The sequence below is a fragment of the Nicotiana tabacum genome, chromosome 11 (assembly GCF_000715075.1).
Source record: "Nicotiana tabacum cultivar K326 chromosome 11, ASM71507v2, whole genome shotgun sequence".
Lineage (NCBI taxonomy): Eukaryota > Viridiplantae > Streptophyta > Magnoliopsida > Solanales > Solanaceae > Nicotiana > Nicotiana tabacum.
The window spans coordinates 122932463-122946432 of NC_134090.1; the positions used below are offsets into that span (position 1 = coordinate 122932463).

Sequence of the window (13970 nt, forward strand, 5' to 3'; positions counted from 1 at the left end):
ACAAGTAATCTGCAAAAAATGAGCATATGATATGTACTGCCATAAATAAAATGATTATAATGATACATACCTTAATAAAATATGGCTCAACATAGAGGGAGTTAAGAATAAAATTAGAGCTTCGTGCTGATAACGTGTTATAAAATAAAAGCAATGCAGTAAAATATAAATAAGAAGAGATAGAAAGAAGGAAAAAGTCTTTTCTTCTTTCACTTTGGTGTATCTTTCCATTGCAATTACATGGCCTTTTATAGGCATAAAAAGTAAAGATGATGGACATAAAGTAGGAGATTTAATCTTTAAGCTATTCACAACATGAGCATCAAATGTAGCATCCAATGTACAAACTATGCTATTCACAACATGGACATCCAATGTAGCATCCAATGTACAAACTATTTATAATAGATTTCATATAGTTATTAATATTACTATTTTTGTATATGTTTTAAATTATACGCATAATATGAGAAAAGTTTATGAGATTTTCTTATTGTAAAGATATGAATTATTTTTTTTCACAAAAAAAGAAGATTATCTTTTTTTTAACCATTTTAAGAATTAAGCATCCGAAAATTTGTACTCTTTATATACGTTAAGAAATTTAGAAGTTGAGAAAATATATGTATTTTTACATGGACGTTTTAATGAAATAATAGTGTATGTATTAATTTTACATAAATTATTAAGATTTTAATATTTTAATATTTTATTAGTAATATTTTATGTAAGTCGAGAAAATTCTTAATTATGCGGGTAATTGGTTAATTACCGGGTAACGAGACATTACCTAATTAACTAATAAGTTTGGATAATGATTAAAAATCTCCTTCCACGTGGCAATAAGTATAGTAACACTTGAATGACTTTCCTTTAGATAAGCCAACTAGTAGGCACATGGACAAATCTTAAGCCATTTCTTCACACGTAAGAAATGATTTTGGCCATCTCTAACATTTTCTGCACAGTGGATTGTGCTATGGTCCTTACCATTAACAGTTTGAGAGGACAATTCCCCACTAACTTGTATTCTGTGAAGGGAAAGTGGAAACTGTTTTCTCCTTTAAGTCTCCTCTGTTCGATTGTTTAGGAATTTGTTTCTAAGGATGATAAGAATCATGCAATATTAAAAGGGATTTGCAGTTATTGGCTTTAACCAATATTAAATCGATGAAGTTGTGGCTTGTGGTTGGGTTGCAATAAACTGTATTTGTATTAGACACACTAGTGTTCTTTAATATCTAGGCTAAAACTTATTATTCCATTTTCTATCTTTAACTTTTTCACCATACACTACAAGAAATCAACCTTATTACGGCGACGAAAGTCGCTACAAAATCCATAAAAGTCGTTGCTACATGTTATCAGTGGTGACATTTGTGTTGCTACAAGGAAAACCGTAACTGAAAGGTATTTGTGGCGACTTCAAAAGGTCGCCGCTAAAAGCTCATATTTTGCGGCGACACAGTTGCCACAAAAGGTCACAAAACCCGCTACAAAAATGGTTCCACAAGAATAAAATTTTAGCTAGGTCGCCACTGCTATTCCCTTTTAGTGGCGACTGCTATCGCTGCCAAAACATATTTTCACTGGCAAGTTCATATCGCTACTATAAATGACTTTTAGTAGCGACTCATGTCACTACAAATAATAAACCAAGAGCAAAAGAAATAAACTAATAGTGGCAATTTTAACATTGCAACAATTACTAATATTTTGTGACAAAATAATGTCGCCACTAAAACCTATCTTCTCAAAAGCTATAATGACCAAAATTATATATATTTCCGGTGGGAACCTAATTCTCTAAATTTAATGAGGGGATATTCACATCTATTGACTATCAATATTAAAAGAAACCAATAATATTTAAAAAACACCAAAAGAAATTCTCAAACTAAATATTATAAATATTTTCATCACTAAAAAGTCAATTACATAATACTACACGACACTTCATTGTGCATTGTAATTGTACGCATATACATATCCCAAAAAAGATAAAATATTAAGTGCCTTGTAATTGCTCCTTGGTCGATACCATCCTTGAACGATACCATTGTTTATGTGCCTTGTCCCTGCTAAGAAATGTAGCAGTCGATCATCCTCTAAAAAAAATGTATGTCACGTAAAAGACACTCACTCCCGTCCATTTTAAGGTTTTAACACAACTTTTAGAAAATCAGTTAATAACATTAATTATAAGGGGTTATTTGACTAAATTACTCTTTATTTATCTGCAAACATGAGAAACTTTTCTAGAAAGTTGTACAGTTCATTTTCCCTTAGCTTTACTTCTTTCAAAGAACCACAGTTCTATTAAAGACTCACTTTAATGCATATGTTACCCCTACAGATGATATGCTGAATCTTTCCAAGGAAGAGTAGTAGAAGCACCTAAAAGTAATGTGCACAAATTTTAAAAGAAACAGCAGCAGCAGCAGCCCCCCTCAGGCCTTTTTTTAAACACTACATATGCCGTCGAAAATTCCAGATTTCACATAAACAAAATAACAGCCCAATAGTCTATTATAAAGAGGATGAAATTTAAAGAAGGAGAAGTTGAAAAGAAGATAGAGAGCAAGTGACAGAAGAATTATCCAGAATTAAGGAAGAAGAAATGCCGAGAAAGAAGAAGAATTGTTAAGAAGCGGCGAAGCAAGTACTTGTTGTTGCATTCTGATCATGAAACTAGCAAATTGTTCATGCATCCTCTTGTCCACTTCTAGATGGATCCTCTTGCCTACTTCTGCATTTGCGTGTACACGCTCCTCTGCCAACTTCCTTTGCACTTCTGCATTTGCGTGTTCATGCTCCTCTGCCAACTTCCTTTGCAACTCAAGCTCCATATTCTTTTCAACTCAGCAGCCATTTGTTCACGTTCTTCTTGCAACTTCCTATCCATCTCGGCTTGCATCTCTTGACGCACAATTTTCATAGCTGAAGACATGCTGGACTCTATGTTTGCATGCTGCGTGTTACTCTTTTTAGGAGGCTTCTTTCCGTATCCTTTTCCGCGAACATAGCCTGTTCTCTCACCAAGAACGTGGATAAAATCTCATCTCTAGTCATGGGATGCTCGATCTCTTTAGATTGTTGCTGAACGACAACTTCCTGGAGTTGACCCTGCATTTATGCATAATCATTTACATCAAAACATAATAAAACACACTTAATGTAACTTATAGAAACAGAAAGATAACAAGTCTATGATATTAGATAATTACATGAATATGTTGGGATTGTGAATCCACCTATACCAGTTCTCCTTTATCATCCTTGCGCGTATGTTGGATCTCCCAAACTTTATCTGGTGTGTCTATTTCTCCGGCAATAGGATTTCTCCTTTATCACCACTAATTCTGTTATGAAATTAAAGCTTCAAACATTTCGAATTAATTTCATTCAATCTAATTAGGACAAAAATTACAGAGAACTTTTTAAAATAAGATGTAGACATAAAGCTACAAGCATCATAAACTAAGTTCATCGTAAGTCTAATAAGGACAAACATACAGAGAACTTCGAAAAATAAGATATCAACACAAAGCTTCAAGCACCAAGAACTAATTTCACTGTTAGTCTAATACAGACAATAATATGGACAAAAAATACAGAGAATTTTCAAAACGATGTAACTATCATTAGTCTTTTGCTTCTTAGTCTTCAAAAGGATGTATCAGTGTCCTCCCCATCATCATCATCAAATAACTCTTCTTCGCTATCTTCACTCTCTGATATTTCTATATAATTGTCATTAATGAAATCATCTTCCTCATTATGCACATTGTTTTGAGCTTGCGTACTTGCATGATCGTAGTTAATACTTTGTGGTTCAACATTATCCCTATGTAGAGACACCTCAATAATATTTTCTTGGTCATCGGTGCACGAAGTATTAAATTCAGCTTCCCTTGTTGATAGACTTCTTCATTCAGTAATTCTTCATCTTCACTTTCTACACAATTATCAACATTATCAGGTACTTTAAAAAGGTCGCGAGGATTTGTCTTCACAACAATAAGCCAATCCTTATCGACCATGTCGTCCAAGTAAAAGACTTGCTCCGACTTAGATGCCAACACAAATGGCTCATTTTTATTCAAGGAACACCGAGTATTCACACTAGTGAAGCCGTATTTGTCTATCTTATATCCTCTTCCTAAGCGAGCCACATCCCACCAATGACACTTGAATAAGTAACTTTTCTATTTCCCATATAAGATAACTCATAAATGTCCTCTAATACACCATAATACTCCTTATTAGAGTCTGAATCATCTCCTCTCAAAAGAACACCGCTATTCTGCGTTTTTCTTCTCAATGCAAGCTCTTTTGTATGAAATCTAAATCCATTCACCATAAATGTTGAATATCGATGTACTAATGGTGCAGGACCGACGGCTAAGCTTATGAGCTCATCATTTGTGCGTCCTTGTAAAGATAGTACAAATATCTACAAAGATGAACAACACTGTTACGACCAATAACATGATGGGATGATTAAACAAATATCAATATTATTAATTAAGTGGACACCTACACGTGCGCAAAACCAATCAAGAAACTCATTTTTATGAGCTCTCATTAAATTTGGCTTTCAATCTCTCTTGTATATTCCCTACATTTCAAGTTAGTTAAGATTAATCTGGTTCAGATTATATCAGTGTGAAACTATCTTGGAGTTAATAAGATACTTACTTCATGAAATGCGAAACCTCTTCACAATTTTGAAGCACATACATACATGCTTGTTTAAACTCATCATGAGATAGCTTGATGCCTTCTGAAGCACCTTTTGTTTGACCACTTTTTTTAAAGATAGACATCTCATCATTTGACAGTACTATCAAGAGAATTGGCTGCCAAAGGTATTTATCCAGCAGTAGATCCTTTGATCCATCATCATTCCTAGTTGGTTTATTAAACTTGGTTGAGATATTCTTCAAGTATCAAAATCTGAGGCTTTCCTCTGGCAAATAACCTTCTGCAATTGAACCTTCTGGATGATTTATATTGCGAACATATGACTTAAGTGTTCGCAAATACCTATATAAAATAACTTATTAATATAATATATGTCATTCTAAAACTATAGCATCGAAATTATTAAACAATAAATTACCTCTCTATAGGATACATATTCCGATATTGAGCTGGTCCACCAAGATTTGTCTCACTTGGCAAGTAAATTGACAAATGAACCATGACATCAAAGAATGCCGGAGGGAAAACAAGTTGAAGTTTGCACAAAATAATAGGATTTTCTGCCTCTAGGATATCAAGATCTTCAATCGTCAAGCACTTAGAGTATATATTCTTGAAATTTTTTCCTAAAGCTATAATTGGATCACACACTTCCTTGGGTAGCAAACCACGTATAGCTACTGAAAAAATGTCTTGCAACAATACATGATGATCATGACATTTCAATCCATGAATCTTTTTTTCCTGTACATTGACACACCTTGAAATGTTTGAGGAAAAGGCATCAGGAACCTTCAGATTAGCCAAGAAACTACATACCTTCAGCTTTTCTTCTGGGGACAATGCATAGCATGCTGCAGGTAACAAAATATTGTTCCCATCCTCAATTGGATGCAACCTTTGTCTGATTCCAAGGTCCATCAAGTCATATATACTTTTCAATGTGTCTTTTATCTTTTCAACCATATTCATGACAATTGATATAATATTGTCGGACACATTTCTTTCGATGTGCATCACATCAAGGTTATGTCGTAACATAAGACTCTTTCAATAAGGCAATTAGAAAAAGATACTTTTCTTCTTCCAATTGTATTCATTGTTATGAACATCACGCTTTCTCTTTTGTCCTTTACCAAAAGTCACATTACCTAAAGCTTGTAATTGCATAAGTGCTCCATCACCTGTTAAAGGGTTAGGCGTAACTCCCATTTCAACTTTCCCATCAAATAACGTCCTACTTCTACACCATGGATGGTCCATGGGAAGAAAGAGACGATGACCCATATAACACAACTTACTACGTAAGGAAGTCGATTGTGTATCTTTATGGCAACAAGGGCATGTAAGCTTGCCTTTGGTTGACCATCCTGAAAGATTCCCATATGTAGGAAAGTTATTGATTGTCCACATGATAGCCACACGCATCAGAAAATTAGATTTTGAGTGTGCATCATAAGTCTCCACCCCGACCCATAATTCTTTCAACTCTTCAATCATTGGTTTTAAATATACATCGATATCATTGCCTGGACATTTGGGGCCTGGAATAAGAAGTGTCATCATGAAATACGGATTTTTCATGCAATCCCATGGTGGAAAATTATACGTAGCTAGTATAACTGGCTAAATACTATGATTAGAACTCATGTTCCCATAAGGTTGGAACCCATCACTCGCCAAGCCTAGGCGAACATTTCTTAACTCAGCTGAAAAGGTGGGATGTTGTGCATCAAAGGATTTCCATGCTATTGAGTCAGACGGATGTCGCAAGACACCATCATCAATATTTTCCTCCTTGTGCCACTTCATCTTTTTAGCTGTCTCTCTTGCCATGTACAATCTTTGAAGCCTTGGTTTGATTGGAAAATGCCGCAAGATTTTATGAGCTACTTTCTTGCCTCCGTGTTCTTTGGACTTCCATCTAGACTTATCGCACTTAGGACATGCTTGAATATTGGCATAATCACGCCAATATAAAATATAATCATTCCGACATGCATCTATTTTGGTGTACCCCAGGCGAGGTCACAAAGAACTTTCTTTGCTTCATAGAAAGAATTTGGCACAAATGATCCCTCGAGAAGAACTTCTTTAAAGAAGCTCAATAGTGCATCCATATATTTGTTGCTCAAATGGTTAAGACACTTCAAGTGAAGTAGTTTAACAACAAAAGACAACTTCGAGACTTTTTTACAACCAGGATAAAGTTCTGTCTCAGCATCTTCTAACAATTCGTAGAACTTTGTTGCATGTATATTTGGCTCTTCGTTGTCCTCTAAATTATTATTATTATTATTATTATTGTTATTATCCTCTACATTCGTATATGAATTATTATTATCCTCCACATTCGTATATCCACAAGCATCGTGAATCATTTCACTAATATTGTCCTCTTCAATGCTATCATCTTCTGCTTCATCATCACTAACTACAACACTAGAAGTTTCAACTCTAACTGACACTTCTCCATGCAAGTCCCACACTTTATAAGAATCCCAAAATCCCTTCCTCAATAAATCTCCTTTTACACCAACACGTAGCTTGAACTCGGTATTCATACACCCTTTACAAGGACACCAAATCATAGTGCTCACTGTTGGTTGACTGAATGCCCAATTAAGAAAGTTGTCTACTCCATCTCTGTACCTTTGGTCGACTCTATTCCTAATATTCAACCAACTTTTATCCATCCTTTCTATTTAAAAAAAAGAAAGTTAATTAAATAAAAGTGCAACATTGATAATAATCAAAACAAATATAATAACTAACATATAAGAGAAATAAACAAATCAAATCACCTCTAAATAAAATGAGAAATATTACAGCAAGTTTCTACTCTTACATACCTTTTGGTTACAAGGAAATTAACTAGCTTCATAAAAAAAATATACACTGCCACATCTACAAACACCTTATTGATAAACAAATTTAACATCTCTTACCCAACTAGACTCAAAGAGTATTAAATTGATAGGCTCTAAACTTCTTTTTTAGATGATCAAGAAATAATTTTACAATCAAGTTATTGTTTAAGTGGCCAAATATATGCATTTAATTCTACTATAAAAAATGTGTAGAATGTTTCAAAAGAACATCAATCCGAAAGAAGTATTATATATTCTTGCAGCCTTACAGTAACATATATATGCCTTATAAAAATGTGTAATCATGACTAAATGTTTATCATGAAAAAACCAAAATCGTCGCGAACTCATTGTTCTAGTACCCCTAATGAGACTGTTACAATGACATGATCAATATACATTAATGATCCATCACTACAATGTAACTTCACTGGTTTAATACCATCACCATTTTTAAATTTTAAGTCACAGTCATCGTTTCGCCATTCAATTTTTGTGACTTTTTGGCCTAATTGAATCAAATCAGGTGGTAAAACAGATGCCAAAGATTCAATCACAGTTGAGTACCCTTTAGCTATAGTTAGTTCATCTCCAGAAAAATTATAATACTGACTTTCTCCATTAAAATCTAAAGTACCCAAATCACCAGCTGATGAACAATGCCTATGTATATTCTCAAACATAGCAAAAATTCCTTCTTCAAGTGATTTTCTACATTCTACTCCATTTATCAAACACTTCAATATTTTCTTGATTTTTCTTTAAATTCCAATAAAATTCAAGACCTTTCCTAAGAAAAGAACCAATACTTAGATTTTTATTACTACCATTTTCAAGATTTAAACTTTCAGTAATTTCTTTACATACCTCATCTTGAAATTTCCTTCACCTGAAGAAAAAGCTAACATTTTGCTGAAAAAATTTGATATGGATTTAACAAGGGAAGAATTTACCTCATAGCCATTTTTTGTTAGTCACTTTTTTGTCCATTAATTTACCTTCTTCATATAATTAGGTTAAGTTGACTTGTGATAACATGTAACTTTATACAGAAAGCTTGATGTTAACACCCATAAAAATATAAGATTAATTAAAAGAAACATACTTGTTCAGGTAAAACTAGACCAAAAGGTCATGCTAGAGCCTCAACAAAACTTATTATATTGTTACACGCACAAACACACACCAAAATCACACCAACTGTTTTTATGCAGTATTTAGTACTCTGCATTCATAAAAAGTCAGTTTTCTTATTTATAATATACTTAGCAGTCCAAGCCAACCGTTGAAACTAGGATTAATTAATGGCAGTGAGAGTAGTTGTAACAAGAATATTTTGCCCAAACTAACAATGGAATACCAACATGCAATAGGTCTCTCAACAAGAAGATTTTAACTTACCCAAACAAAGATTTCTGTCAAGACTGAAAATCAACAACACCAACACCAAATACGCCTCAAATGAGTCTTTCTGTGCGGGTTTTTTTTGTTTTCCTGTATATTATCAAATGGTTCAGAGAAATTCGAGATGAAATCTAAGAATACAAATGTAAAATTACTGAAATAACAATAATCCCTAACTGCATGTTGAAAATTTTGCCTTAAAGAATCCTTACAAAAAAATCCAAACATAAATTTATATATAAACTAGTATTGGTATAAGTAAAAAAGAAAGGACTAGGGTCACTAGCAGCTATATGAAAGAAATCAGTTGTGCAATTCTTCCACCACAAAATCGATATGGATTTGAACAACAGCTATGAGATTTTCGTTCCTAAAAGAAAAAGGAAAAGATTAGGGATTTGAACACATACGTGATAAATGAGATTCACATTTTGATTAGAGAGATTTAGAGCTGGGTCATGAAATTTTTGCAGAGAAGTGATTTTAGAGAGGGTGGAGAGATTTCTAGAGAGAGGAGAGTTTGAGTGTCTGTGTCTCTGTGAAGAGGGGTTCGTCCAAATTAATTAGAAAGAATCAGTTTTTTTAATTTTGTTTTGTTATTTTAAATTAAAATTTCTAGGGTATAGTAGCGATCCATCGCTACAAAATGTCTTTAGCCACGATATATTAAAAGTTGCCACAAATAATTTGGAGCCAAAATTTTATTGTGAGAGGGACCAAAAATTTCAGCCACATCAAAGGCAACCTCAGAAAAGTCGCTGCTAAATATTCACCTTCTGTAGCGACCTTTTAAATGTCGCTGCTAATTCTGTAAATGTTGTAGCAACCTGTAGGGTCGCCACTATATGTTGCCACTAAAAATCCAAATTCTTGTAGTGACACTACTCTTGAGAAAAGCCTTTAGGATAAACAGGAGTAATGGTCGATGTACTTCTTTTCTTCAGAATACTGAAAGAAATTGTCATTATTTGGGTTCTTCATTTAATTTCAAATTAGTATTCAATACTTTCATGTACTTCCTTGGCTGTTTGGTACTGTTTAAAATCACTTGGGTATCTGTGATAATGAACGCGTAAGACAAGTTTTGTGGCAAAAAAAATATGAGAAAAGAACAAGGAAAGAAGTTGCCCAAATTGAGAGCTATCTGAGTGCGGCCAGCTTGACCATGTAGGAGATCCAACATGTTGTGCTATCTAAGCGCTATTTGAGCGCGGCCATGTGAGATGGATCTTTAGCAAATACAAACATATACCATGGGACAAAAGGCTGACTCGAATACATTATACATGGATTTTTCCGTACTCCAGGTATGTTAAGGCTATCCATTCTTTCTTTTGGCATGATCCAAAGTATACAGAAGAAGCGAGCAAATGTACAATTTCCATAAATGACTCCATTCATAGAAGTATTAGAAATGTCTATGTTCTTGAATTCCCATGTATCTTATTATTACATCTTCATGATATTACTCAGAAAAATACGTAAGTTAAAAAAGTTTACTTCATGATATTACTTAGAGGTATAATGGTCTTATGACGCTTCGAGAAGTTTTATTAACGTACTTCTCATGCATTGCATTCATTTACATGTGCATTTATCCATGACCCAGACGACGTTATATACGCGTATTTATATGTATATTTTTATGTACATGGGATATGGGAAAAAGGTTACGGCGTTATATACACATCACCACCTGATCAACTGGTATACGTTGATGATTTGCCATAGTGGCCGAGATGATATGATGGGATGCCCTCAGAGGCTTGATGATGTTATGAACACATGTACCTATGCACGACACGACATTCATACGCATATGCATGACATTATAAATATTTCATGATTTATAGAGCTATCCGGACTTACAGGTTGAGTCCTTTACTCCATGTTTCTTCCATGTGCTTTATATATTGATTTACATGCCTTACATACTCGGTACATTATTCGTACTGACGTCCTTTTCCTGGGATGCTGCATTCATACCTGCAGGTATAGATAATCAGTTTGATGATCCCTTATAGTAGATGAGATTGACATTCAGCGAAGGATCGGTAAGACTCCACCTCATTCGGAGTGCAGCCGAGTCTATGAGTCATTGTGTTAGAGTTTTGCTACAGACTTATACGTAGGCCGGTACCCTGTCCCATCTGATGTCAAATAATCTTAGAGGCTTTGTAGACAGAGGTTCATTTTGTACAGTATGTTAGATGCTTTGACGGTCCATATGTATTCATGGTTTAAGAAAAATAGTTTACTGATACAGTGTTTTCCCACTTATAAGTTGTACATTATGAGTTGCGACCATATTGGCCCATGATAGTTACAAAGGGAATGAATGAGTTACAGAGTGGTTTGCTCGGGCCGGGTGCTATCCACGTCTCCCAAGGTTGGGTCGTGATAGATATAACATATTAGCCTTGGATCAACACCCCACACTTAACTATTGCTTTCCCTCGAGTCAACCAAAACCAAAGGAACTCACGACATCCTCCCCTCAAGCATCAACACCCTTGACCATGTTCAATAGAGACACTTAAGCTCTAACACATGCATATAACAAGTACTTCCCATAATTCATGCCAACTTTCAAAAAAATTCAGATCATGAACAACATGCCCATAACAATCCTAGACTCAAGAACTAACTCAATGTCACAATATACTCAACGCTTGAATACCCAATCTAATACAGAAGTCTAATAATGTGATCTATCTATCGTGAATCCTTATGCCCTCACAACAAAAATTGCAATGAATAATCAGTCCACATATCCAAATCACATGATCGAATATATTTTAAGGACTCACACATATGGAAAAATTCACTTACTCTCACAAAGAAGTCTGATGCATGCAAATAGTACCATAGGCTTTCCTATTATGTAAACCTCTACTAATGTAGGACCCTAGGACTTTGTTATGTACTACGAAGCGTGCGTGTGTGTCTATATATAAATATATATATATATATATATATATATATATATATATATATATATATATATAAAGAGAGAGAGAGAGAGAGTGTGGAAATAGTGACTAACCCTCCTAAGCATTTTGACACATCACACAATTAACTTTAAGCGCAAACTCTCTTCGATTTACTTAAAACATCACAAGTAAGATCGCCCCAAGACATGTTCCCTCTTTATTTAAGCATTACAATAATTCATACTCACTATCAAGGAAAAATGGGTCTTTACCTATTTTTTCTAAGTAGATACATGTATATTTTCATTTATTTTTGGTCCCCTTTTTTTCTTTCTTTCACCCTGCTAGCGATGCTCTCTCACACATTCATATTCACCTTTCTTCCTTCCATTGGTTCCACTCAAAAGGTATCCCAAATTTCCCCATTACTTCTCTCTAACACTATCTTTACAACTCAAGTTCTCTAAGAGGTAAGGATCAAAGTAGTTCAATTAAGAACAAAATGATATAGGCTCATAATGTGGGTACCAAAGGAAAGGCTTATAGGCTTAAAAGTGCACACTACAGATGATTTTATTTGTGATAAGCGATAGAGCTCAAAAAGGACCAAAGAAATCCTAACATCATTTATCAAATCGAGCAGCACCTAGGATTTTTGCTTCAACTAACATTCCTGGCAAGTTCTAGATTCAAATACAATAAATGGGCCATGCAAAGACTCACTTCACACATGGCACATAACTCACTAAGGACGATCCCATTCGGACTCTCTAATAAAATAAGGATTCACAAAGCCAAGATATATATTAAGTATTAAACACAAAGTGACCATGAATAAAGCAACCGAGCCCTCGTAACACATGCTATTCATTATTATCAAGGCATTATCATAGCGCAAATGAAAGGTAAAACACATGCCAAGACCTACGAATGTGATCATCAAACAAGTCAAAAGACACTTAAACTAACATTATTTTTCTCTTCCTTTATTCCCTAAATTCTACTCTAAAAAGAAAAACTATGGGGTTCAAGTTAGATTCCATGAAAAAGAATGGAGGCACAAAGAAAAATCACAGGGAATTATTAAAAAAGAAAAAAATAAATATATATATATTAGATTTTAATCCGTCAAGAAAAATGTCTAGAGATCCATCGTTGGAAAAAGTCAAATCTTTTCTAGTGTTCAAATTAAGCTCCTACTAAAAATATTACACTAACAGACATTGTTTTACTACGTTAAATGGGCCACACTAAAATAATAAATAAGAAGATACTTAAATAAAATAAGAAGCTACAAATGTACTACTATAATTGGTAACTGGGATAACATGACCACAACTCGTAATGTATAACTATAAGTGGGAGGGCACTGTATCAATAAACCCTCTTTCTTACAACTTGAATACATATGGGCAATCAATGCCTCTGATATACTGTACAAAATGAACCTCTATCTACAAAGTCTCTAAGAGTATTTGACATCAAATGGGATAGGGTACCGGCCTACCCATATGTCTTTAGCAAAATTCTGACCACGATGAGTCATAGACTCGGCTGCACTTCCAATGTGGTGGAGTCTTACCGATCCTTCACTGAATGCTAACCTCATCTACTATGAGGGCTCGTCAAACTGATTATCTATACTTGCAGGCATAAATGCAGCGTCCCCAACAAAAGAACGTCAGTAAGAATAATGTACCGAGTATGTAAGGCACATAAATAAGTACATAGAAGACATGGAAGAAACATGGAGTAAATGACTCAACCCGTAAGTCTGGATAACTCTGTAAATCATTAAATACTTATAGTGACATGCATATGCGTATGAATGTCATGTCGTGCATAGGTACATGTGTTCATAACATCATCAAGCCTCTAAGGGCATCCCATCTATCATCTCGGCCACTATGGGCAAAAATCATCAACGTATACCAGCTGATCAGGTGGTGGTGCATATATAACGCCGTAACCTTTTCCCATATCCCATATACATATAATATACATATATACGCGTATATAATACCATTTGATCATGGTTCAATGTACATGTATAAAT

At 34.4% G+C, this 13970-nt stretch overlaps 1 long non-coding RNA gene across 1 annotated transcript; it reads right to left on the reverse strand.

Moving 5' to 3' along the window:
* Positions 1–1953: 1953 nt before the first annotated feature.
* Positions 1954–9522, reverse strand: LOC142166555 (uncharacterized). The gene is made up of 4 exons (XR_012696965.1): positions 9392–9522; positions 8979–9071; positions 3228–3362; positions 1954–3126 (listed from the first exon to the last, which is right to left on the reverse strand). It is a non-coding gene; the product is annotated as an uncharacterized LOC142166555 (long non-coding RNA).
* Positions 9523–13970: the final 4448 nt, after the last annotated feature.